The sequence below is a fragment of the Drosophila takahashii genome, chromosome 3R (genome assembly GCF_030179915.1).
Source record: "Drosophila takahashii strain IR98-3 E-12201 chromosome 3R, DtakHiC1v2, whole genome shotgun sequence".
NCBI classification, from domain to species: Eukaryota; Metazoa; Arthropoda; class Insecta; order Diptera; family Drosophilidae; genus Drosophila; species Drosophila takahashii.
The window spans coordinates 20326693-20354047 of NC_091681.1; the positions used below are offsets into that span (position 1 = coordinate 20326693).

Genomic DNA, 27355 nt, shown 5'->3' on the forward strand with positions numbered 1-27355 from the left:
CAAAAATATAAAAAATCTTCTGAACATTAGTTATCAACTAAAAAAGATCAGATCAAGTCTATATAACTTCCCTGCGGTTTATATAATTTCATAGATAATAGAACCTGCATTATAAAATATTACCAGAAATTAACATGTGACTCATACGAAATTACTCCCTAATTTTTATGCAAAACTGTTTAATGCCAATGTAAACTATTTTATTTAGCCAGACTTTACTGTCCACTGTCAGCAGGGCTATTTGTTGTTGCTGGCCAGCGCTGGTTGGCTTCTTTGTTGGCTTGTTTGTTGTTTGTTTTTTGCCAGCTGCATGCAGCCAGCCATGAAATCTGTGCAACCTTTGGCCGCCCTGTTCCTACACTCCATTGCCTTACTATGTTAGCCAGCCCAGCCATAGGGCTAAAAGTCCTGGATCCTAAAGCTATGTATTTGGTGCTTTCAGAAACAAAACTACCTTGTGTGTGTGTTTTTGCGCCAGTCAATGGCGGCATACAATTTCAGCTAAAAAGAAAACACAACTTGGCAACTTGAACCATAAATGTCGGCCGAGTCAGACGAAAGACAAAACACAAGTGCCCAAACCCCCGGCGTATAAATACACTTCAAGGCTGGCATTTTCATGGCTGGACGCCCAAATGAAAATAACGTGCGGACAGCACTCATACGCCCCGTTGTCTAATATGTGTCTGACTCGCTGCTTTTATTTAGTTTTTCGAGCTGCCATCGCAGCCAGAATGTAAATTTCTCGAAAAACAGGAACCTGAGGCAGACGAAAACACCTCACTTCGGGGACCGTGGGGTTCCAAAATTCCATCCTCCGGCTACGAATGGCAATCCTCTTAAGGCGTCGCCTTGTTAACATGTCGCTTTCATCCGCATTATTAACGCTCATCGCTCGTCTTGGCATGCTTTGTTTTAACGGCTTTTGTTAGCCGGGCTATTTACACTGGAAAATTGTACTCAAGTGCTAATATTGTGGGCCGTGGAGAGGCGTAGATAAGGGTATCTATACATTTTGCTCAGCCGACTTGATGTGGCCAAACAATGGCAGACGAATAACAACTGAACGGGGCGACAGGTCAAGAGGGAAAGCAGGGAAAGACGTGTGTCAGTATCTGTAAGTATATGTTCACATAAACATATAGTACAGCCTGGGGGCAGTCTAGGCAAAACAATGGACTTCAGAGGCCTTTTTTGGCTAGGTGTATCGAGAGTGTTTGGCTTAGTTAAGGAGTTCGGTGCAGGAAGGCAGACAAAGTCCTGTCGATGAAGCCTCTCAAATTTCCTAGGTGTCTGCGAGAATAAAACTAAGGGCTTCTGAAAAATCAATGGCTGAAAGCTATGTTTCAAGACAAATTAGCCACAAATTGGTCCATGGAAAGGATTTACAATTTCTAAATCGCTTAGAATTACGTGTGTCATATATATTTTAATTAACTAGTAAACCCGGAAAATAATTGAAAACAAATATTTTTTCACTTGATTAAACTTAATCGACAACCTATTTTTAAAAACAACGCAATGTATTTTTAAAAATGCTTTGTATTTTATTATTAGTTCTTATGGCTAAATTTACATTTATTAATAATAATTTTGTGTTTTATATATAGTTTACAATGACCTTGTCCTTTAAAGCATACAAAGCTCTTAACGATGTTTTTGTCTGATGAAAGAGAATAGATAAATGGTAAATTAAATATTTTTAATGAAACCTGCAAGGATATTTAATAAAATACAGTGAAATATAACAAAACGAAATAAGATTTTGTAATTGGGTGATTATGAGGTATGAGTTCTAGGTATTAAAAGTAAAGTCAAAATTCCTCATCAGCGTCTTAAGTCAGCTTACACGAAATACCATTTCGGTTGCTTCAGTCAAATTAGGAAGGAAATTAGCCGAACGCCAAACCAATCCCAAAATCCTGGCCCACACACACTCTCAGTTCTCAGCCAAGTGGCGGCATGTTGACAATTAGTCCTTTAAATTAGGTGGGCGGGCCATTTGGGCCTCCTGCGCTCCTGAGTTCCTGCGGTTGCCCCAGTGTGTTGTTCTTGCTTGGCGCTGAAATGAAATTGATTGTACTTTTCGCTGCCCCACTGGGAAATAAGTGGTAAGAGGGAGGGAGTTTAGGGGGTGGTGCTGATAGGTGTGGCAGGCTGGATCACAAGGCAGAGGCTGAGCAGCTCGTTAGCTTGAGGTGCCTTTTGGTATTTGCCTTCGCGGCCAGCGGACAATGAGACGCAAAGCCAAGTAATTAAGACAGTGACAAACACTCAACGGAACCACTTAAACGGGAGCAATGAGACCAAGAGGGAGATACCAACAAAACAGACTGAGAGGAAGTGAGAGGAGGGCGGCACAAAGGACAAAGGTCAGCGAGCCACTTGGCTCGTGTTTATGCGCCTTTTATGCTGCAACTTCATTAAATTTCACTTTTATGAGCGCAAATAAATCGTTAAAAACCTCTCAAAGCTCCTGCACAAAGGAGGCCACTCCCCCAAAGCCGCCCCTCCGCTCTTCACCCGGGAGGGGCACCCGGGCAGACAACTGGGCCAGGAAATGTAGCCGGACAACGGTTCTTTTAATTACTTTCTGCATAAATTTGCACTCATTTCCGGCCCTCGACCATTCCTTCTCCCTCTGGAGATGTCTGGACCAGCTGGACGCTAAATGGGAAACAAATTTGGTAGCTACAGACGAGGGCGCAATAATAGTAGTAGTAGTAATGGCTACCAATTAATATGGAAACCTTTTAATGATTTTATAATCTATATTCTCTCTAATCAAAAAATTGAAAAAAAAATCTAGAATAAATTATTTCTTTTTAAATCCGTCTTTAAAATATTTTTGAAAAAATCACTTTTCTGAAAAAAATCATACATTTTGTTTTTGGAGAAAAACCAAGAAAAGTTTATCTTAGAACTTTTAGTCTTTGAAAATAATTTTAAATTTGAATTTATAAACTAAATGGAATTCAGGGATATACATTAAATATTGAAAAGGATCGAAAAAAAGATTTGCTTTTTAAAATACTATTAATCCGGACACGACTGTATGTTCTTATACGTACGTTTGTTAGCGCTTTGTTGTGCCGAATAAAAAAAAATTATGCAAAGGAAAAGTGCAAAGGCGAGAGGTCCTCGAAATGTTGGCCCATAAAGGGAGTTGGTCGCGTTCGAGTTCGCTTTCGCATTCGCTTTACGCCGGGCACTTGATGGCAGAGCTGGGCTCTTAATGTTCCTGGAGGAGGTGCCTTCCCCTTCCCCTTCCCCTGCCATCGAAGCACATGTGCGAGTGTCCTTTGGGTGTCCTGATATCCTCATGCAAGCTGCCATTCTGCCCTCCGCCCCTTTGGTGTTCGCTGGCAAATTGTTATTTAATTATGGCATCCTCGCCACGTTGCCGAGACGCAGTCCTGGACCGCAACCGGTCACGTTCCGGCGTTCCGGTAATGGCGAATAAATCAACAGCGGAAGCGTTGCAAGTGACGTGCCTCCGATGATGTGCTTGTGGTTGCCCGGCTCCACCTGTCCGGGATGTGTCGTTTATCGTTCCTTTTTCCCGCCCCCGCTCTGCACCGCCCACCAACCAAAAGCAGCAGCAGCATCACTTGGAGCGCGAAATGATTGACTTTAAAGTCAAATTGCGCAATCTAAGCCAAAGGCAACACCCGCGGGCGTGCCGGAAATGAGTTGCAACAGAAGTTGCTCCTGTGCACAGAGACACGGGCTTTTGGCCAGGATTGGTTACCTCCCGGCTTCCAATCAGCGTCGCAGCTTGCCGTGACATTCAATTAACTCGATGTCGAGCTGTAGACCCGGCCCAAACGGCCAATGTCTCTTGCATGCGGCATAATATCCGTGAGGCGATGGAAAACCTTGCGGAAATTAATCCTCGTGTCAACTGCCGGTGGTGGTCAAAAGGATATACCAGCTTTGTGGTCTTCTAGTAAAAAAAAGAACTTTGTGAAAAGTTTCTGGTTTCTCGGAATGTTTTCCCTAACCCAAGCAAGCTTTACTTGGAATTACCTTATGAAATTCAGGATTAAATCTGGGTTTAACACTTTAATAAATAGGTAACGTTAGTAAATATATTAATTGTATTTTCCCTATAGTGAAAATGTAATCAATCCAAGTAGGAACCAATTAAATTCTTGCTGACAGATACACTTTCCTATGCTCTCACTAAAATCTATCTGCTGAATTTTCCCAGCTCAACTTTTTGTCTTTTGTTCGCGCATGACTCTGACATCCATCTGGAACTGACGGCTTCCGGCTGTGATTATCAAATCGAGATATAATTGCTCCGATGCCCCATCGCCCACCTCTCCCTAAACATTACCCTCATCAAGAATGGTTTTCCAGCTCATCAGGAATTCAGTTGGCCAGGTTTCCCTAGCCCGGTGACCCAAATACGACATCATAATCATTTATCCTCGGGATTTGCCCAAGAATAGGTACAAGGCAATCACCGATTTGGCAGGACTCCTGCTCGTAAATAGTTTTCGATTGCCAGCGAGCAAATAAGTCAATATTAAGTTAGCAGATAAGTCACCTTCTGTGGGATGTCCCCCAACTTGGCTTCGGTTTTTGGCTGCGCAGCAATTTCTTATCCTTTATCAAGGCGACTGTCGCACACAGAGCTGTCTGACGGCCTGACTGCCTGCATGTGAGTTTGAGTTTGAGTCCTGAGTCCTGAGAGTGCTGAAAATGTTTTCAAAATCCACTCAAGCTCACTTGGAAGTCACAGGCGACAGCAGGTGGAAAATGGGGGCGTCGAGACATTCAACTTTATGCTGCCAACATTCTCAGGGATTCCGGGGATTACCGTTCCCCCTTTTGCACACCAATAAACTTGACAGTTAATCCGTAATTGATCTGGAAAAAGGTACGATTATGATAATGAAGATGACAATGAGAATGCTGATGGAACTGAAAATGAAACTGAAACTGACAATGAGGGAAAATTCAAAGAGAACTCTTAGAGTGACCGAAAGTAAAGCTTCTGCAGTAAAGAGACTTTGTTTATGCCCACTTTCTGGTTTGGTTGCGTTACGGTTAAGGTCCCCATTCTGGCAGCCACATGAATTTAAATTTTTATTTGACAATAATAAAAGAAAGGACGTGTCAAGACAAATGTCCTTGGGGTGGTGGCTGGGGTGGCTGGGGAAATTCGTTTATGGAAATGCGTAAAACGCCAAGAAATTCGCAACTTACCTAAGCAGCCATAACAGCAGATCATAAATAAAACAATATCATGCATATGAATGCTTACGCAGTGGGTTTTCCTGGGTTGGCTTGGATTAGGGAGGTGGAGGGTAAAAGCGGTGCTGCGACAAGTAAGCAAAATGTTATTTGCTTCTTGGCACGCCATTGTCGGGCGAAGCAACGAGGCAGCTGGGAACACGTGCAGGTCCTGCCAGGATATGTAAATCGAGGCGTGTGTGTGCATACATAGCTATAACGCATATAACCATGTACCAAACTCATACTTGCCCCACTTTAGCTCCTCGCACGATGGGGATAGTGCAAGTATTGGTGGAGCAACCAGTGTAAGGACAAAAGCCAAAAGTGAGAAAGTACTACGCCAGGAGCATACAAATGCCAGCCATGGCGCAACTTGTCATAAGCGGCACTCGCGGCTTACAAGCAAAATAGTCGAAGCCAACAAACAACAAAAAAGACACCGTCAGCAACGAAGCAGCAGCAGCAGCCACCTCAGCAGGAAGTCAGGAGCAGCAGCAGCAGCAGCAGCAGCACCTCGAGAAGAATGGAGCCGGATTCTGCAGCAGGTCCTCCCAAGAAAAGCGGCACCACCCTCTCCGTGGACCGGGCCGCCTTCCTCCTGCTGCGCGTCAGGAAAGTGTTCAAGAAGAAGCGACAGCAGCGCAAGGAGCGACAGTAAGTCGAATGTTTGCCATTACTTAACCACCACAGGGGGTAATCGGGGATTTCAGGCGGTATTTCAGGGGATGCTCCAGGCGGGGGGAGTAGTCAACGGGATTTGCCGGATTTCCCTGGCAATGAATTGTCAGCCAGCCGAAGGCAAACAGAATTAACAATCTGTTTGAACGGCGGATTGGAAACGGATTGGGCCGCAATCAAAAGCGATTTAGTTGCCAATCAATGAGCTCGGTCCGAAACTAAATTCAATACCGACCGAGATGTGTATTTAGCGAATAATTCATCAACTTCCCTTGGTTAATTTTTTCTATCTTAAGATCTTATTTTTAATCGAGCTTTAAGAGCTTTGAATACCCAACTAAAGAAAATAAATAACTTAGAGAGACAAAAATAACACGCACAAGGAAAGCATTGCTCATTTAATAGGAGAAATAAAAAGGATTTCCAGGGGAATAAAATAGAAGATTTTCTATCATCACATCACATTATTTGTATATAATGCAGAAGATTTATTTCACCAGATTAAATGATTTTATTTCTGTTTACTTGATGGGTTTTAAAGCCAGCTTGTTTGTTTCCAGTACAACAATTTCTTACTTTAATTCTGCTTATAGTAAGTTTTGGAATTCTATAAGTGCATTTAAATCTATAATGATTTGTTCTCAGAAATCTTTAGATTAAATTTCATTTATATTTAGTTTATGGGTTTTAATGCCAGCTTGTTTGTTTCCAATACAACAATTCCTTTCTTTAATTCAGCTTTTAGTAGTTATTTGCTATTGGTGTAAAATCTAACTTTTAAATGACTTAATTCTCCAAAATCTTCAGATTACATTTAAATTCCCCCAAATCTTAAGTTTTTGAGACAGCAAAATTCAGAGCTCGTAAAAGACTCTTTAACTTGAAAATGTGTGCACTTCGACATACTTAGTACCCCGTGGAAATGAATCGAAAGCAGCTTTTAGGTGCCTGCATCTCGAGGGGATTTTGGCCAAGTTCAGTTCGGTTTTTTCGGGCCGGATGCAGCGCGTGAAGTGCCCTCAAAGTTGCTGATAAATAGCTCCTGGAGTCTCAGAGGCTCCAAGTGTTTTCGGGGCGTTTGGGCATTTGGGCGTGGCTAGGTGCCGATGAGGGCGTGGCAAACCAATCTCGATTCCCATGCACGTCCCGCTGCCATTGCTCATTTGTTTGCTGGAAAAGCAGCTGGCAAAGGCAGCTCGTTAGAGATTCGCAGCTATGTTCATCCGCCTTCTCTCTCTTTTTCCGTCGCAGTTTATTGCGTGTGCTGCAAAGAAGGAATTTTCCACATTTTCTTTTGCCTCGCTGCATCGCGCCGTAATGAAAATGCTTTTTATGCCCCGGCATTCGCATGCTCAACATTTGCTTAAGCAGCAGGGACTGCGAAAGAATTCCAAGCGGCAAACTCAATTAGGCACGAGCAACCCGTTTCCTCCCGAGGATGGGGTACATGGCTTCAAGTGGGTTCGCTTAAAGTTCACTCACTTATCCCGAAGTTCTCTAACCCCGCTCTTAACCCATTTTAAAGGGGCGCGGCCGGGTGTCCTTTGGGATGAAAAAGGTCCGCCTTCCGATGATTTGATTACACGAACAACATTTGCTCTAATTATGCACGCACATGTAAACACAGCAGCAAATGCAATTACACCAGCCCCTATGAAAATCGCACACATGCCGGATTACAGGGCGCACACACTGCGTATGCGTAATTTGGCAAAGCCTTTCGGCTTAGTTGGCCTTTTTTGCACACACAAATGCCCGAAATGAGACAGGAATGTTGTCGTAGCTGATGTTAATATCCCTGTACGTCCACAGAGAACTTCATTAGTTTTCCGTCCGAGGTGCCAAGCGAAATTCCCCAATTTGAGTATGCAAATGGGAGAGCAGATAATCGGCGGCGAGTAATTGAATCATCAGGTGAGGTGAGGGGCGGTCCAGAGATAATCCCTCCCGGAAGAGCAGTATTTCATATCCTTTTGATCTGCGTACATTCTGCCACTTGGCTCATTAAATAGCACCTACTCATTATCAGGGTGTAAACTTTTATGCAGGCGTCGTCCCATCTTAAAGCACTTTTCCCAGCCATTCCGGCAGCATGTTAACCTTTTTTCACTCCTTTACCGTGGAGTAATGTACGATTTACGGTTACGAGTATTTCACGTCAATTATGTAGATCCGCTTTGAGTTATGCGAGTGGCTCCGCCCCCGTGGAACCCCCCTTTTTTGACGGCTCTACTCCCTGGCTTTGTTGCCTTTCGGAGCTCCCTGCTGCGACCTGTAACAGCTTGCCTTTAGTGGGTGCTGCGGCATTATTCTCCTCGTATGTGTGCCTTTGTGCTCGACACTCAGCACTCCCGAAAGCGCCGGCGGCCAACCTCAAGCCTCTCAGCTGCACAGCGAAAATATTAACCCAAATTAGGCATTCGTTTGGTCTACGGAAATTTGGCATATCCTTTGTAATTTCCCATCTGACGTAATGCAATTTAAAGGGGTCATCTAGTAGGGTCATAACACAGAAATTCCCACACATTCATATTCATAGTTCTTTAAAAATTAAATTAAAAAGTTAAGTTAACAATTTTAATTTATATTGTTTAAACATTTTATTTTATGGAAGTTTATCCCTTATTTGGTTTACTCCTACAATTAAATCTAAACTTATTTATTTCATTCAGCTTGTTGTAATAGCGTTAAAATAAATACATTTTTAATTTTATAAAGATTTTAAAAATTGAAGAAAAATTAATATTAACTCTTATAATTTCCTAAATATCTAAAATTTATTATTTTTTATGAAAATCAATTCTGCATATTATTTTTCCCAGTGTGCTGTAAAAAACAAAAGGGCGCCATGGTCTCCTCACAGCCCTAAGTTATTTCGCTAAAGCATTATGTAATTTTGCCCTTATTTATGTGTGGACATTGTGTCATGGTGTTGCTCTTTTGGCAGCTTTAACCAAGTATTTCGCCAGTTTTCTCAAGTTGTCCGCTGTTGTTTTGCAAGGACGCAGATAAATTGCTTACATGATTCCTTTGCCTTTTGGTGCAGTGGTGCAACTTTGCTGCCGTTTCGCTCCATGATGGAAAAGGACTAAATGCGGGTGCAGCTCCTTGCTTCTTGCCATGGAGAAGCAATTGAATGTGTTGTCCCTAGCTGGGATCTTGTAAATGCCTCTGGGTGGGAAAAACTTTGCTGATTTCTGTTCGTTTGGCAGCCCCTCCTGCCGTCCTGCCATCCTGCTATCATCATCAATATTGCAGGAGGGGATTCCCTGGGACCCTGGCAGATATTCAGGCGCCTTGCCTTGGCAAAATGTCAAAGTCAGAAATAAATCAAATAAAAAGTTTTCCATTTTTTGTTAGCATACACAGCTCTCGCATTCTTTTTTTTTTATTTGGTATTGCATTCAGATATACATATGTATGTATAGTTCAAGTGGCGGGTGGGTTGAAATGGGTTGTGGAACTGTTCCATCATCTCGGGATCCCGTGTTTCAAAAAATTTTATAAAAATTCGTTTTATTTATTTCTTTTTATCTCTTGGTTCTGTTTGGACTTCACGTCGTGTGACTTGTGCTTTCGTACTTGGACTTCATTAACGCATCGCGTTTGCCGGCCTCGCCTGCATTGGCTGGCCGGCCGCCCTGCTGGTCGTCATCATGTCTGCCGCTGATCAAGATATTAATGTCCCTCTATGTGATCATGTTATGAATGTGGATAGTTGCGATGGTTCTTCGTCTCCCAATTTATTTATAACTGATAATTCAAATGCCAGTACTAGCAAGGAGTTTTCAAGGTCGTCTAGAGGTCGTGGTGTAAGGGTGACCTCCGTCAGGTCCAAGGAAGCTAGATCACAGAAATTTGATTCTGAACGCAATTTATCTATTGCTGATACTTCATGTTCATCGCTAGACAATTTGAAAGACGTTCTGGAAGCTTCGGCGGATACTTTGCTTAATGCTGAGAAAGATTTTGCTTCTCAACATGAATTTGATAATTTTAATGAAGGAATACACGGTGCAAGCACACCTGGACATTCCACTACTTCAAATCTACAATTCGTCAGTCAGGAAGTGGCGGACCAGTTGCGTTGCGAATCCGTCAAACGCATAAGAAAGCGAAACAAGCTTGACCCTAACCACAGTAAGGATGCTTCATTTGGACCAATTATTAAGCGCTTTCGTAATATTAAACGCAAGGTTCACTTGGAAATATTTGGATCAGAGGACTCGGACTCTCCTGGTGAAAAATATTCAGGTCATGGAAACAACTTTGCCCTCTTATCGGATGAAGACATTGAAAACCCACTCCCTAATGATCGTATAGACACCCAGTCTCCTCCATCGGAGCCCCTAAACTCCTGCCAGCCCCCTGTGACTAGTAAGAGTACAATAACTTCTAGCAATAGTGGTGGAATTTCCCAAAAGTCAAAGGGTATTTCTGGTACTCCTATTCCGTCGTCTAAAGCACCCAAATCTGAACCACGTCCGCCCGCCTTTGTGATAAAGGGTGTTACTGATGTCAAGCAACTTATGAATCTGATCAAGGCCACCACAACCAATATAAGATTTAAGATTACTGGACCTGCTACAGTGAGGGTATCTCCTTTCGATGGTGATACATACAAATTAGTTCAACAACTTTTGTGGAGTAATAATATTCCGTTTAATTCTTGGCAATTGAAAAGTGATCGATCTTTCAGGATTGTCGTCAAAGGCCTACATTCGTCTACGGATCCTGAAGATATTAAAGCTGATTTAGGCGCCGCTGGGCACGTTGTCCGCAATGTTTATAATCCCCCGGGTAAGAACAATGGTCACAGGCCCAATATTTTCTTTGTTGAGCTAGAGTCATCGACAAATAATGTCAAAGTCTATGACATTAAATCATTGGCTTATCAGTCAATTACTATCGTCCCTCCTGAACGCCGAGATGAAGTTGTTAGATGTTATAACTGCCAGGAGTTTGGACACACAAAAACATACTGTTTCATACCTCCCAAATGTGCAAAATGTGGTGGTGATCATGAGTCTCGAAGTCCTGTTTGCCCTGCTACGTCTCAGGATCAATTTAAGTGCATTAATTGCGGTTTTAACCACAGTGCAGGATACCGCAAATGTCCAGCTTTTCTAGAAGCAATTGCTCGTCGCAAATCGGGAACAATAAAAAAACAACCATCAAATAAATTTGTACCTGCCCCTCTTCCTGCCCAAAGTGCTTGGGGCCCAGCTTTACCTTCCCCGGCTATTGGATCTAGCACTTCCAAGCCCATGCAACGCGTTACTGAGCCTCCTCCGCCTAGTGCTGGCTTTGAAATACTTATCTCCCGTATTGACCAGATGATGTCAATGATGTTGAAAATGATGGAACTTCTTATGAACCAGTTTACCGGCAGTTCGCCTTCTGATGCGTCTAAGATCAGGAGACATGTCTAGTTTAGGCATTCGTTTATCATTTTGGAACGCCAATGGTGTCACTGGCAAAAATCTCGAGTTAGAGCACTATCTTACGGCTAATTCAATTGACGTGATGCTAATTAACGAAACGCATTTTAACAGCCGCTCACATTTCAGAATTTTTGGATATGATTTATTGACGGCTAATCATCCCTCTGACCGTCTTCGAGGAGGTGCTGCTATTTTAATCCGCTCTCACTTGCAGTACTCCCCTTACAGTACCAACTCTACTGTAAAATGTCTAACTGCTGCAATTACCTTAAGCACGGACTTGGGAGACATCGTGATTGCTTCTATTTACTGCCCCCCCTCCTTTTTATGGACTGCTCAAGATTTTGGACAACTTTTTAGCGAATTTTCAAACCGTTTTATCATAGCTGGCGACTGGAATGCTCACAATCAATTTTGGGGTTGTATCCGCTCTTCACCCAGAGGTGTTCAGCTTTTAGATTTTATTACGTCTTCAAGTCTGCAAGTCTTAGCTACAGGAGGACCAACTCACTTTCCTTCTGATGCAAGGCGAAATCCAACGGCAATCGATTTTGCTATTTATAAGGGTATCTCGTCCAACTTTCTGACTGTACATGAATCTCATGAACTTAGTTCTGATCACATTCCGCTTGAAATACTTTTATGCGCTTCTACTTCACCCCGACTTACAACACCAAGGCTGCTGTCTCGTCGGGCTAACATTGGACGTTTTAGGGATCACCTTACAATCCTTATTGAGAATGATGAATCTGCTGATCTGAACTGTCCTCTGGATATTGATACAGCTGTTAGTGACCTCACTCTAAAGATTCAATCTGCCGCTGCCGCATCCACTGCTATCGGTAATCGCCCTGCTGTTCCACAGCCAAATAATGCCCTTTCAAACACCAGAGTAACGGCGCTGGTTAGGCAGAAGAGATCACTCCGGCGACGCTGGATGCAAACGCGTCATCCACAAGATTTAGCAATATTTAAAAGAGCTGATACTTTATTAAGAAAAGCACTTTATGATGCTAAGTCCGAATTTTTTGTCCGGAAACTTAGTGCTATCGATCCGGATGCTGATCGAGGCTTTGAACTGTGGAAATGCACTCGCGGGCTTAAACGGCAGCCTCTCCAGAAGTTTCCCTTGCTTCGATCGGACGGTACCTGGGCAAATAAAGATGATGAAATAGCTAAGGAATTCGCTGATTCTTTGGAAGAAAGATTTAAGCCTTTTGATTTGGCCACAGATGAAGAGACTGCTATTACAGAAGCCTTTGATGATGTTCCCTCTGGTCTAGCTTCTCAAATTTTACCTATTGAAGCAGAAGAAGTTAAAGACCAAATAAAGCGACTGAAGATGAACAAAGCCCCTGGCCATGACAGCATTGACGGAAAAGTAGTTAAAGCTTTGCCAGTAGCAGCTATTTCGTTCCTTACGCGTATCTTTAATGCTATGATTGTTCTTTCATATTATCCGGAGCAGTGGAAGCATGCGAATGTTGTTATGATCCCCAAGAAAGGCGTCTCTCCCCGCTGTGCAGATTCTTTTCGGCCTATAAGCCTATTGCCAACCTTCTCTAAGATTTTTGAGCGAATCTTACTAAAAAGGCTTTTTAGTGTTCATGTGTTTCAGAATGCAATTCCAAATCATCAGTTTGGTTTCAGGAGTCTGCATAACGCTGCTGAGCAAATGCATCGGGTTGTCAACCATATCCTTAAAGCATTTGAGGCGAAAAAGTATTGTTGCGCAGTATTCCTAGATGTCAAGCAAGCCTTCGATCGAGTCTGGCACTGTGGCTTGCTCTATAAGCTGAAACCCATTCTTCCCCTGACATACTTTGATCTCCTTCGCTCATTTCTAATTGGTAGAACCTTCCAGGTGGATGTTCGAGGATCCAAATCTGCCTCAAGGCCTATTCTTGCTGGAGTCCCTCAAGGAAGTGTGCTGGGTCCTGTCTTGTATACAATATTCACCTCGGACCTTCCGTCGCCCAGAGGCAGGAATGTTTTAACAGCTACCTATGCAGATGACACAGCATTTCTGGCGACAAGTGCTCTGCGAAGAGAGGCGACAGATATGGTGCAGGACATGCTAAATGAGTTTGAGGCCTGGGCGTCGAGGTGGAACATCGCAGTTAATCCTGCCAAGTCTCAGCATGCCACCTTTTCATTGAACAGGCTGAACACTTATCGCCTAACCTTAGACGGGACTCCAATAAAGCACTCGGACACGGTTAAGTACCTTGGGCTCACTCTGGACAGGCGGCTTACCTGGAAGCAGCACATTGTGGCAACCTGCGCTTCAGTAAGGCAAAAAGCGGGGAAAATGAGATGGCTTCTTCGTCCGGGCAGTGGACTATCGATCACGGCGAAAACCCGGCTCTTCAAAGCAACCTTGATGCCTAGTTTACATTGGGGTATACACTTCTGGGGCACTGCCTGTAACACTTCTATAAAAAGAGTTGAATCCTGCCAATCCAAAATTTTAAGACATATGATAAACGCCCCATATTATACAAGAAACACTACTATTTTTCGAGATCTCAAAATTAATCCTGTTTGTAAATCTATCACCAATTCTGCCACTCGCTACAGATCAAGACTCATCTCCCACACAAACAGACTTGCCCTCACACTTTCCAGACCTATGAACAGAAGAAGACTAAAAAGATTGCACCCATCTGACAATTGGATACTTGGACGGCACGCTTGTGGGAAACTCATTCCAGACTTAGACGCCTAGACTGCAACACTGCTAAACTTTTGTAACCAATCTTTTTATTCACTTTTTGTTAATTTTTATTTTTTTTTCATGGGTGAAAGTGAATTGAGTTTCACATAACACTCTTCAATAAATATTTGTTATGCATATCAAAAAGAACTGTTCCATCAGATTGACAATTGCCGCCGGAGGAGCAGGACAGACGCATCTGGTGTAGGCGTCAAGTTGGGAATCGGGTTCGAGTGCCAGGAATTCAATCACACATCAGGCTGCAGAAATAGCGACGGTTTCGCCCCGGAAAAATCGGGGGGCTGTCGCAGGCAGCTGATGATAGCAGAATGGGCTTGCAGGGCCGCCTGTGAGGTGTCGAAAGTAATTTCCACACAACAATCAAATGTAATTCACATGCGAGCGCAAAAAAATGCGCAAAGCGACAGCTGACAATGACACTTTTCCAGCGCACAGTGGGCGGAAGTAATAAACAAATTAAATTTCTGGCTTTGGGGCATGCCAATAAAATATAGAACCAGTAATAAACCAGAAAAAAATTAGGTTCTTGCCGATTTGTAAATCTTTGAAGTTTTTTATTTTTTTAACATTTTTATTTTGTAAAAAAATTTATTTTTGTATTTTAACATCACATACTATTATGATATATTAAAAGATTTCGTACAATAAATTTGAAAATATAAATCTATAAAGGTTTTTAAAAATTCAAATATATTCCCTTTAAAAGGAACTAAATTCAAGGATACAGTACCATGTAGTACGTTGAGTTGCTAACCCGACATTCATAAAAATGTCACCGACGACATAAAACAGTATATATTATAAAATATCCCCTTCTCTGGCCCAACGTGCAAAAGGAATAAGACCAAGAGAGTGGCGTCGGGGAAGGGGGATACAGGGGGTGGCACATGCAAATGAAACGGAAATGGCATGGAGCTGTGCAATGAGGACGGGAAATAATTGCATTTACTTGCTGACACTCCCGACTCGTCGCACTTAATAAATAATAGCATTAACTTATTATTGTCACTTTCTTTGGCTCTTCCGCACCCTTTACTCATTCCTTTCCACCCTTTTTTTCAATATCCTCTCTTTTTTCAGAGCCCAGCAGAGTGCCGCCGCCGCGGGTGGTGCAGGCGGAGTGGGCGGTGGTGCAGGTGGTGGTTCCGGGTCACAATCGCGACCGGGCAGCCGCAAGCTGCCGCCGCCATTGTTACGGTCGCGCACACTGCCCGCCATCATTGTGCCAGGACTTCCGGTCGTCTCGCTGCACACGGATAAACAAACATTTCAATTGGGTGCGTAGCTCACATTCATATTACTGTGGTCGAAATGGGTTAATTATAGTAAAAAATCGGATGAAACGACCACGCTGATTCAATACACATCGATCATTTACTGATAAATCGCATTCAATGAGTTAATGTTGCATAAATAATGAGGTTTTTCCAGTAATTAATTGGGAACAAGAAAGAGTATTTTGTTTGTTGAAATTGTTAAAGGCAATGTTTGTAAATTAATGTTAATCTTTATTTATAAAAATCAGCACAGCTTAAGAAGACGATTTTAAGTGGATAAAATATAGTCTTTATTTATGTTTTAAGAAGAGTAATACGGTTTAATTAAGATAACATTTGGGTTCGGAACATCAATTGATTTATCAAGGCTGGGCCTAGAATCAGGCCAAGGGCATTCAGTAAATGCATCATATTTGTAAATTCCTGCCTATGCTGAGTGCTGCTTCAAAAGGTTTATTTGCACACCTAGAATTTCAGCTCTTGAATCCTTTCACAGCATGCCTTTTGAATGCCTTTTTAAATTGCAAATTACCTTGCCCACACAAAATCATTTTCCAGAATTTTCAATTAAGAGTGCTTGAATGCATTTTCATGGACACAACAGAAATGGCCACATTCGATTAACTAATTGATCAAAGAGTAAAGCAAATTTAAATATAGTGTGCTGCAAAAACTAGGAATTAAGTTTCCCGTCTAGACAGGAAGTATTTTAAATATATTACAAATTTTTATATATATTTGATAATAAAACTCTTAAAGTAATCCGATTAAATTTAATGCTTAGACAATTCTAAGTTTTAATCATGCAAGTTTGAAAGGCTCTTTCAGGGAATTTAAGCTTCCTGGAAAAGTAAAATAATAATGAAAATGCTTTGCACAATTTCCTGTGGCATTGGGACATGTGTGTGGGTTTGGCATGTTGTGCCAGCAGAGTGTGTAATTAAGAACTTTTGACAGGTTTTCAACACAAGTTATGATTAATACAATGAAAGTGCATTTAAGCCACACGCGCCAATGTATAATAGACATATTTACATATACATATTTGTACATTTACCCTTTGGTTTATCCGATTTTCCCATACAGACGAGCGTTTGCTGGGCAGCAAAAGCCGCAGCGGCAGCGCCAGCGGTCATCGTTGGTCGCTGCTCACACGTGCCAGCAACAACAGCAGCAGCGGCAACAACACCAACAACAGCAACAACAACAATGCCGGCAGCAGCAGCAACAACAACAACAACACGCATTTGGCCAACAACAACAATACACTAATGGTAAAATCATTGAATTTGCCGAAAGACGATAGCAATTTGGTCTATCGTCGAAAGTCCTCGGGCAGCACGCCCCACCAACATCAGAACTCGCACCACCATTCCCATCATCATCTCCACCAGCAGCAGTTGCATCAACAGCAGCAACATCCGCAGCAATCGCATCTGCAGCACCTGCATCACCTGGGGGATACCTCGCTGTTCCAACTCTCCGATGATTTTGAGTGTCACGCGGATGGATCCCTGCTGCTCAGGTGGGTAAAAGGAAGAGCACCTGAATAGCCAATCAATTAGGAAATCCTCATTAGGGATTTAATTCGAATTAAAACGGCCAAACCAAAGAACACCACAGAACAGAGTCCGTGCAAAAAGTTATAGAAGATCTCTCAGAAACTATAGTATGATCCATTAAAATCGGATAGCATCCTGTTTATAAAAACGCCTTTAACGAAGACCTTTTTATTTATTATAAAATCCTCATTAGGGATTTATTCGAATTAAAGTAGTTTTAAAACATCTCTCAGAAAATACAGTATTATCCATTAAATATCTGATTTTCTTATTATACAAATCCCTTTATCCAAGAATTTTTGATTAATTGGCACAAGATTAAGGGAGCAACGATGATTTTCGAGGATAAACTTCATTTTGCTTCAATTAATCAATGTGTAATATTAGACAAGTCCTTGATCTACTCTAACAGGATAATTAATCTCAAAATGTTAAACATAGATATTTTAACTTGCCAATAAATGTAAGTATTAGTATTCATATTATTACCCATCTCCTTTGCAGAATACCAGCTCCTCATGTGGTGGCAGCGCGAGCCTATCGACTGGCGGCCCGAAAGCGGGCAGCCGCCTCCTCGGAGGCCTCAACGCCGATGTCCCGGGAGCACACCCTCCACGAGATGCCTCTGGCGGAGACGGCCAGCTCGGGATCCGGCTCTGGATCCGGTTCTGGATCGAGCACGACCTTCACGCGGCTGGCCAAATTGCTGCATCAATCAAGCGCCCTGGCAGGCAGGCAGTCCAATCTGCAGCCACCGCCGTCGGCTGACAATGCGGTCCAGAGTCTGGGCAGAGGACTCGGCCTGGGACTCGGCGAGGAGGCGCCACGGCGTCTGTCCTGGGAGAGGTGCGTATACGTAATTTACAGCACAACAATCCCCCTACGCTGTCTGCGCTGTCAACTTTCACCTTGACTGCTGACTGGTCTGCTGGCGAACTGGTGGCGAACTGGTGCAATTAGCTAATTTCATTTACGCCCTCGAGCTGGAAAGCTGATCTCGGTCGTGTGTCTCTGGGTCCGCCACCTAATGGCCGGCCATATGAGGTTGGTCAGAGGGACAGACACACGGACGGATGAACTGGATGACAGGACAGCAGCTTGGTCTGCGTTCGAGTGCCGCATTTGTCTTCATTCGTTACGGTTCACGGCAGGCTAATGGAGACACATGCAGTCGCAAGATTAACACGCCCGGGGCATCACCGACCCACCCATCCCTTGCCCCTCCCTTCGCCACGATGCTGGCTTAATTAACGTCACTCCCTCCGCCACACGATAAGTTGCACAAATCAAACCCCAGCTGGCTGACTTGCAGGTGGTATTAAGCGGACTTAAAGATGGCTCTCACCCTGAAGGTGGAAGCGCCCTCAAGGGAAAACCAATTAAGTAATAATCCCAACCAGCCGTTTTGGTAATCATCTAGTTTAACAGTTTCAATTACCTTCAATGGCTTCAGCTTGAAATTGTTTATGGAATATAGTTTCTAATACATTATCACATTTAAAATTTATTTTAGATCAGCTGCAGATATTTTTTATTATTCTGCTCGAACTCTCATATTATTTCCTTAACAAGCTTGATATTTTTAACAAAAGGAATGACATAATTTCCGGAAATTACTAATTACCCAAAATAATAACAAACGCAAACCAACGAACAAGCGATAAGACTTAAGAATTTCGGAATAGTTCTGCAATCCGACTAAAAAACACCACGCACTCAATTAATAGTGGGGAGAAATATATTTATGAGATTATTAACGGTTTTAATGCTATTAATTTTATATGGGACATTGGCAAAGGATAAAAATTTAATTTTCCCATGAGTTCTTCTGTAAGAGATTTTTTATAACATATAAAGTCTTTCAAGACACTGAACACTCATTGGCAGCCAGCAAAGAAAATCCGAAATGAAAAGTCAGTTAATTAAAAGCTCTCCAACTCAACGGTTGTTCCCGGTTAAAGATGCTTAAGGCGGCAAGATTTTTAATACACGCGTTATTTGTGTGGAATCTGTATGGGGAGGTGAAATTGCAGGATGCCACGGATTCCGAGTGTTTACTTAAGGACCCTTTCAATCAATGTGGAGGCTATTGCCTCACTGCGTTCCTTCCATTAATTGATAAAATAATAAATGAAACCACATCTAGAATGGAAAATCTGGAGACTCAGCAGGCCGAGATGGAAAGTCACTTGTCAGACATACAAGAAACACTTAATTCCATAAAGAATGCGATGGAAAAAGAGAAGGTGACTTGGACCAAAGTCATACCTCCTCATTTCAAGAAGTTTGGCTCGAGGTACTTTCGAATCGTCCAGGAAGAGAAAAATTGGACAGATGCTGCCAGAAGCTGTCGTGAGATGGGTGGCTATCTAGCATCCTTTCAAAATGAAAAAGAATTTGAGGCCATTAGTGCAAAATACAGGAATCAACCTTATTGGCTGGGTACTAACAACCGGGTTAACTCGGACAACTTTGTATCTCTGGCCTCCGGAAAAACTGTACAGTTTTTGAAATGGAGGTCAGGACAACCGGTTCAACATTCCAACAAGGATTACCGCTACGTTTATATGGCCGATGGCAAAATGAGCATCTATACTCTTTTGGGCTCGTATTATTTCATTTGCCAGGCAGACGAAATTTAATTTAATATTTTATTCACCCATGTCCTAAGGATTGCATTTAAAAACCACTAAATATTTATTTTTGCCTGTAAACCGCGAAATATGAGTAAAACAAATGTAATGCAAGTTATTTAATTGTGGTTTAATTTGCGTGTTGGCTGAACAACATTGAATAATTGATTGGGGGAGGATACATGTTTAAATAGTTTCCTAATTTTAGCACATTTGCTTATTCTAAATTCACAAGCTTCAACGGATTTGTGGGCGAATCAAACTAGTCCCGATTAATTATGTAAACACATTTATCGACATGAAGCTAAATGGGGAAATGTGTGGGCCGCATTATTTATACGACCCAGCCCAGACTGGCCAATATCACATGTCCCTGACGGAATTAAGCAATTTACGAGCGGACAGGCTACGCCTTGAACTCTTCTCCTCTGCACTTCACAATGGACCACTTGCCGTTGACCATGGTCAAGAGTGTAAAATCATTTTGGCAAACAAGCCGCAGGAGGTACAGAAGGACCTTTCCCCCGAACACTGATTGCAACGCTTCTGTCTTTCTCTCTCTGTCTTTCTGACAGCAGGACACTGGATATATGTACCGAGCACACTGAGTCCTGTGTTCTGGCGCAACAACGTCACTGTTTTATGTGTTTAAACTTTGATATTTTAAAATGCAAAAACCCAAAACCGAAACAAAAGGAGTCCGCTTTTTTGGGACGGGTTATGGCCATCGTTGTTGTTCGGTTTGGTTCGGTTCTGTTCTTTTCTTTTCTGTTTGTATTGAGTTACGTTGCTAAATTTAGAGCCAACGAGCTTGTACGCAAGTAAAACAACGTAAATGGCAAGAGTGGAAGCGGGCAATGCGCATAATAATAACTGCAAAGCTCGGCCAAGATAGAGTGAGTTGGTGAGTGCGGGGATTTCCACTCCTGCGGGGAGTGAGCGGGCCAAGAAACTCCCCAGTTAGGGTCTTAGTTGGGGTTTTTTTCAGTCCTCACTGGCTTAATTGTGAATGCATTATTCATGAGCCAACAGCCAAAGACAAAGATGGAGGCGGTCCACCCGAACCTTCAACATTTTAAGAAAGTGAACAAGTAGTCGACCAAGGAATATCTTCGACATTAATTTTAAAAGAAAATTAAAAGTTAGTAGGAGCTTTTGGCAAATATTATATTTAAATTTACGTAATAATTAAGGAAGCCATCGGAAATAATAGCTCACTGATTCAAGTTAAAAAGTGTTTTCACGCCGTTGACACGTAAAATTAATTCAAGCAGAGGTTTCATTCAATAATCAATTTCCGGCTGATTTATTTTCACACACATGCACAGTGATTGTTAAACAATATGTTGTCATCCACAAAAAGAACTTGTCCGCTAATGGATATGGATTTTTTAAAGCCAAACCGAAGCTTCGCTTGAACAATGCATTCTCCTTTGATTGGATTAATACATTCGAGAATACAAATGAACAGCTTTCATGTTTTAATTAATGTTCTTTTAATAAAAAAAAAAATCATTGAGGACTTTAAATTTACTATTTATTTATTATTTTGGCAAACTTATAATATAGATCGAATGAATGTTTATTTGGTTTTCCCATTTTGCGTGTTAAGCCCATAATACCTCTGCATTTTGCCATGAAGAGGTATACGAAGATGGAGAGGACGTGAAGCGGAGCCAATAAAATCGTGTCCTGCCACCGCGCAGCCAGTCTGATGTTGTGGATAAAGTTTTGTGCGTCTTGTCGCCGCTGCTCCTGCGGCAGGAGGAGCCACTAAACTAGCTGGGACAACAAGATGCCACTGGAAGTTCGAGTAAACGAACCATAACTGAAATTGCGCATACGTCATGTGCGCCATGCACACCCACGACCGCAGAGATGCGAAAACAAATACAATGACAAAACTCATTAGCTGGGTTGCGTGGGCTGTGGCGGCAGGTTATGTAGTGTAAAATTTTATAAATTGCATGCGGCTTCGCGGAACAAAAAAAAAAAAAACAAAAAAATGGGAAAAAAAAGTTTTGCTAAAAGCCTCGACAAAGTCGCCGACTTGCTGATGTCAACATCAATTTGTGTGGCACGGCCGCCATTCTGTTTCTGATTTATTTTCAGTTTCACTTTGTGTCCTTTGAGCGGGAACCCTCTGTTTGTGCGTATGTTTGTGTGTGTGATTCGCATAAAAGGTCGGAAAATGCGAGTGGAAACCCCGCTCTGATGATGAGCGACAGACAACAACCAAAAATTTGCCAGATGTGACCCTGAAAGAGTCTACTGGTTGGAGTTGGCCAACAGTCATTAGGCCTAATGTGCGGCTCATTTGACCAGGCCAAAAGCACACAGGCCAAAGGATATCGATCCAGAGTTAACTAACTTCCATGTCCCAATGCACTTTACACTCACATCCAATTACCGTATAGGCGACACTCAGCCATGTCCCAGTCAATTGTTCTGAGGCTGCCAACCTACATCTGATTCCTGTGCCAGCCAGACCCTATTAAGACCATTTTACACACTAGGTTGTGACAGTTCAGTCCGCCCTTCAAGAGCTTAAAGGAGTTTTCCAAGGACATGACGAAAATTTCTAGTGAATTTCACTTCACTTTCGGCGAACCAAACTCGAAATATTTAAGCAGGCAAGGATTGTGTGCGTAAATGTGTCACCTGTCCCTAGCACATTGCCTGAAAATCACTTTTGACGGAGGGAGTTGTGTGAATAGTGTAAATACGGAGACCAAACCAGGCATGGAAAGGCACTCACCAGGGAGAAAAGCACACAAATGTACAGGGAGAAAAATATAATAGTCTGTTTTTAGTCTTGATAATTTAATGTTACATTTTAATATTATGATCATTAAATCATACCTCTACGATAGCTGTTATTTTAAATTGATGTCTTAAGAAATGTTTTCATATGGATTTATTTTTTCTCTGAGTACAGATATTCCATATACGCCTCCCCATTTCACCTGAAAAATAAATATGTGTGTACGACCTTGCCAAGTCAAATGCCTGTCTGTTTTGTTGATTTTTCGATAACGTATCCTCGACAAAGGAAAACACAGGCCAAGTTTGTTTGGCACATCACTTGACTTATTGCCACCAGTTGGCAGTTGGTTAAAGTGCCTGGCATGTTGGCATATCTGCATAAGTTAATAACAATCATTACTATCGACGGCTCCTAGATGCCTTTCAATACAGAACTACACTTTGAGGTTTGTTGGCAAACACGCTACCCATCTTATGGCGGTTTAGGCTCAGAGAACCTCAGGGAACTCGGGGCATATGGTCGCCTGTCATTTCTCATCTGCATCGCAGGCAGCCAACGATGAGGTTGACAACTAGCAAGGGCAACACGCCACAGCAGCAAGTCAAGTAGAGCTAACTAGGGTCTACTTTGCCGCCTGTCGCCTGCCGTGAAATGTGTCTGTGGCTTGGGGGTTTCTTATATTTCTTTCCTCACCGAAACCAACCCTTATCCACCCCCTAAAATACCCCAGCCATCAGCCATCAACGACGATGACGAGTACAAGTTTTTGCAGTACAGTTTACTATGGGATGTACACTTGGAAAAAAATCGTGGTAATAAAATATTTCCATTCAACATTTTTTAAAAAAATCCTAATTTTAAAAATTTTATTTAAGAAACAAATACATTTACCGTTAAAGTTTGTATATTTTTTTTAAGAACTAAAACAATTTGGAACCTCGATTCCTTATATTTCTCTCAGTCTAGCAGTGGAAATGCCTTCTTGATGGGCAAAGGGTTTGCTTTTGGGGTTGGGGAAGCACTTCGTTTGTTGCTTAAAAGCGTCGTAATTTGATTGAATTTGCGTTGATTAAGCGTATTTAGCTGTTGGCAAATTATGAATGTGTTTAATTGCAAACTCACTTAATTGTCTCGTGGGTAGGAGGCGAGTAAAAGACGGAGATCGGAAAGAGCGTCTCCGGGTTTATTATGGTTTCGGATTAACGGAATTAGCGTGAGTACGAATGCATCCTATGTGTGTATGTACAAGGAGACCTCTTGTGTCCCCCGAAACAGCCCCTTCAATCTCCATTTGACGTTACGAGGGCGTTGAGACTGCCGACAGCTTTTGCGGTTTTAATTGAAAATGTTGCGCATACGACATGTTGTTGCAGACACACAACCGAAACTCGTATTAATATATGAGCTTTCATCGGAGGACAAATTGGTTACCAGTCGCTGGCATAGAGAAAGTTCAGCCCAAGGTTGGAGCGTGCTTAATGTGGTCGAGTTTCCCAACTTGACTCTGATTATGCAAATGCTGTAAATGAGCAAAAGAGCGCCGGCAGAGGCAACTCAATTTGTGTGCGGCTTGCAAATTAATTCAGGGTAGTGCAGAACACACAGCAAAATATGATGCAGCTAAAGAAGAACAAAGTTCGCAACTAAAGTTCGCTGTGCAGTCAAATCATGAACTGCCTTCCCATCCAGATCCCCATCCCCGCAGATGGCAAATTAATCCATTACTAGGCCGCCAAGTGGACCGTAAATTGCAGTTTACTCTGACCCATCAGCCACATCACTCACCTCGATTTGCAGGCCATAAACTTGGCCAGTCATGGGCAAAAGCGTGCCGGCCGAACGCAAGAAAAGTGCGGGAAAAGCGCAGAAAAGTGTTTGACTTCAATGAAGAAATACACTCGACCAGCTACGAACATGCGTCAACTTTGTCAGCATTACCCACAGCAACACATTAGCAGCAGCTGTGGCTGCACTCGCAAAAAACTACAACTATTCAGCTACAAAATGGATGAAAAAAACGAATAATTCAAAGGTATTGGTTTTTAGGAAAATAAAACATGTATTTTTTAATTTGCCAAGTTTTTGGAAAATCAACTAAGAAGACTAAGAATTTTTTTTAAAAGTGAAAAAATTAAATTACTTTTTAATTTCTATCTATAAATTAAATATTTGTAGCCCGTCCTAACCTAATTTTAACCTAATTCAAAATAAATTCTTAAATAAATGGCAGATTTAAAAAAACATAAATATGCACCAAGATATGAATTTGAATTATTTTATCCTCTACTTTTATAGATCACGGAATCGGATAGTGAACCTAAATAGGGTCGCTTCAAGATACCGAGAATAAGCATATCCTTAACTTAAACAGAATTTATAGTAATGATTGAAATTAATCATTGATCTCTTGAAATACTAGAGATTTAGTGTGTCAAAAAACAGGAATTTATTATTATAGGAACTACATTTTTATCCGTGTACTTACACAGCAGTGGCGACACTTGTGCCGCTGCCCCGGCGAGCGGCTTTCTCCTCTTGGCGTGGCCATAAAAAACGGTCACATTATGGCAAACTAGGCCGGCCAGTGACCGCAGCGGCACTTAATGGTCTGCGGGCAGCTCATTAAAATGTCAGACAGCGTGAAGTAATTACGATACTCTGCAAGTTTGCACTTGTTAGAGGAATCTCCGAGCCCCCACCTCCAAAGGAATCCCCACCAGAATCCATTGAGTTGCTCATCGTGTTTCATGACTTTGGTTTATGTGTTTCCTTTATATCTATTTGCAGGCGCAAGGACAGCAGTGCTCTGCAGCGCTCGGCCAGCATCGACTCCTTTGCCGAGATTGTGTTTAGCGAGTCGCCACGCCCCTCGCTGGCAGTCACGGGACCAGGTGGCTCCTCCTCCTGCGGCGCCCCCTCTCCGTTCAGCAAACGTCCTTCGGCCAGCAGCCTGTACTCCACCTCAACGTCCAGCTCCTTCGGCTCGCAGGCGCAGGCCCAGCTGAATGTCAATTACGGTGACTCGCCAGCCGGATCCGGATCAGCGGGTGGACCGGTCCCCGGCCACCATGGGGCGTCAGGTGGCGGCGGCAACGGGGGCAGCAGTGCCAGCAGCAGCCGGCGCGAAAGCATGCTCAGCCCCTCCTCCACGCGCCGCTCCAAGCTGACCAGAATCATAAACGGTGAGTGCGGAAAATCGGATGCGGAATCCACAATATCTACTTTGTTGCCAGGCGATGCGTGCCATATCGTTGGTTAGAACTGGGAACTATCTTTTTTTCAGGCACTTTCTACCCTTTACACTTATGAACGAGGGATATTGTAGCGATCATATGGCTCTTTCAATCGCTTTAAGTAATTTAAAATATTTAAATTGAAAAATGGAGTACTTCTCGGTTATTTTGCTTTATTTTTTAGACCTTTATTAATGTGTGTTCGGTTTACAGGGTAATATTTGTAGGTACATTTCTATTAATCTTAAGTTCTAAGACCCATAGTGACCTATTCCAGAAGAACATAATTTCTAGGTACTCTAATTAATACAAAACTGATTAATAATAAATCTATAGCAAAGTAATGAAAGATTTGGAATCCCTTTTCATTTAATATTCTTTTCAAAGAACGATAAATGAGAAATATTATAAAGGATTACCCTTTTTACCCATAAAAAATATCTTTGAAAAAGCACTCACAAATTTGATATTGTGGGTGTTAAAAATGGTTTCTAGAACAAATTAATGTACCTTACCCATCACTGTCGAGTTGGGGAGTGAACTTCCTGACCAGAAGGGGAAATGGAAGTGGACGGAAAGAGCTCATCGTTCTAGTCATCGGTGGCTTATTTATTTCGCTGCAGCCGGCTGATTGAAATTCAAATGCGCACTCGAGTTTTCCGGATGGAAAGCTGGGCAGGCGCGGTATTAAATCGATTGCCACTTGGGCCAAGTGCTCAAAGCTCAAAGTGTAAGGGATTGGAAATCAGAGAGAGGCGTATAAATCAGAAAATCAATTTAATGCAGCGCACTTGAGAAAGAACACAAACTTTTGTTAAAGGTGAAATATTTAACCTAGCCGTCGATGGAAGCTAACTTTTGAGACGTTAAAATACCCAACAAGCTATAGGTGAAAACTTGTGCCGTGGTTTAATCGGTTGGAATAGTAAGAGTAAAACCAAAAGTTGTTGAAAATGCTCAAGCGGCTTCCTCTTGACAAAACTTTATGACCAAACTGTTCCTGGAAATGCTCTTCAAAGCCTATCGGACTAAAAGGAAAGAAAGAAGAACCGGAACAAGTCTGTGATTAAAACAAATCAGCAAGCTGCGAAGATTATTATTATATTTAGAAAAAAACTATAAAATTTCAATTTTTTTCGCAGGATTTCTAAAAAAAACCATTGAATGTTTATTTTATGTTTGTGTTGTTTACTATTTCGTTTATTCTCAATTTCGAAATTGATCAACTACAAATTTTTCTGTAAATTTAAATCGACGTCTGCAATAAATTGCTAGTGATAAAAAATATTAATAAAGCCGAGCTTCCTCTCCCAGCTTCCGAATCAAGGGATAAGACTTTTGCTGCGATAGCGAAAAATAGACTTTCTGAGAGCGTGATCTCTTCTCTCCCCCTCACTATCTACCTCGCTTTTATCGTTGCCCCCAGCAGAGGAGCTTTCCAGTTGCAACGCCAAAGAGTGACGAACTTCCAGAGTTGACGACTTAGCATTATTCTCGCCAAAACTATAGATTTTTTAGGTTTAAAGAAATTAATTAATTTAAATCTGTTTACTTCTAAAAATTAAAGAAGAAAAGACATTAGGGATTCTAAAGATCACAGATATGATCGAAATATACTGTTGGTTCATGTAGCTTGTACCAACTCAATTATGAACCTAAGTACATTACATGGTCCAAAAAATGAAAACCTATTCTCAAATTTAAGTGTGCAAAAAACGTATTCGAAAGCCAAAATTTTTTTTTTAGATTTAATCTTAAGTTTTCTTAAAAATTACTC

The 27355-nt window shown here is 42.0% G+C and overlaps 1 pseudogene; it reads left to right on the top strand.

Annotated features, from left to right (window-relative positions):
- The first annotated feature begins 5770 nt into the window (after positions 1-5770).
- Positions 5771-25703, top strand: LOC123003030 (sericin 1-like; annotated as a pseudogene).
- The last annotated feature ends 1652 nt before the right edge of the window (positions 25704-27355 follow it).